Source organism: Eimeria mitis, genomic scaffold, assembly GCF_000499745.2.
Source record: "Eimeria mitis Houghton genomic scaffold, Emh_scaff2171, whole genome shotgun sequence".
NCBI classification, from domain to species: domain Eukaryota; phylum Apicomplexa; class Conoidasida; order Eucoccidiorida; family Eimeriidae; genus Eimeria; species Eimeria mitis.
The window spans coordinates 599-1,164 of record NW_013570498.1 but is presented as its reverse complement, the minus strand read 5'-3'; the positions used below and the strand labels follow the sequence as shown (position 1 = coordinate 1,164).

Sequence of the window (566 nt, the reverse complement as noted above, 5' to 3'; positions counted from 1 at the left end):
GTTGCATAGAGCCGCCTCAATCAAATTATTTTTTGTTTTCTCCTTTTGTTGTTTACGGGGGTGCTGCTGGCCTTCTTCATATAAAAAAAATTTATTATTAAAAAATAAATAAATAAATAAATAAATAAATAAATAAATAAATAAATAAATAAATAAATAAATAAATAAATAAACGAGAAGAGAGGAGGAGAAGGTAAAGGAAAACAAAAAAAAAGAAAAAAAATAAAAAAATAAAAAAACAAAAATTTTTTTAAAAAATATTTAATAAAACAAAAATAAATAAATATACAAAAAAAAAGAAAATAAATAAATAAATAAATAAACAATAAAACAAAACAATATGTAAAATAAAAAAAGAAACAAACAAAGAGAAGAGCGATGATGCCTCTCTTCTCTTTTGTTTTTTTGTTTTTTTCTTTTTTTTTTTATTTTCTGTCTGCATACAAAAAAATTAATTTGATTTATTTAAACTGTAACCATAGACAGCAGCAGCAGAAGTAGCAGCAGCAGCAGCAGTAGCAGCAGCAGCAGCAGCAGTAGCAGCAGCAGCAGCAGCAGCAGCAGCA

General features: G+C 24.9%; 1 protein-coding gene across 1 annotated transcript in view; it reads left to right on the top strand.

The window, feature by feature from the left end:
- Positions 1-566, top strand: part of EMH_0049750 (uncharacterized protein) — a gene marked incomplete at both ends in the record, with an annotated part of 6,843 nt that overhangs the window by 5,972 nt on the left and 305 nt on the right.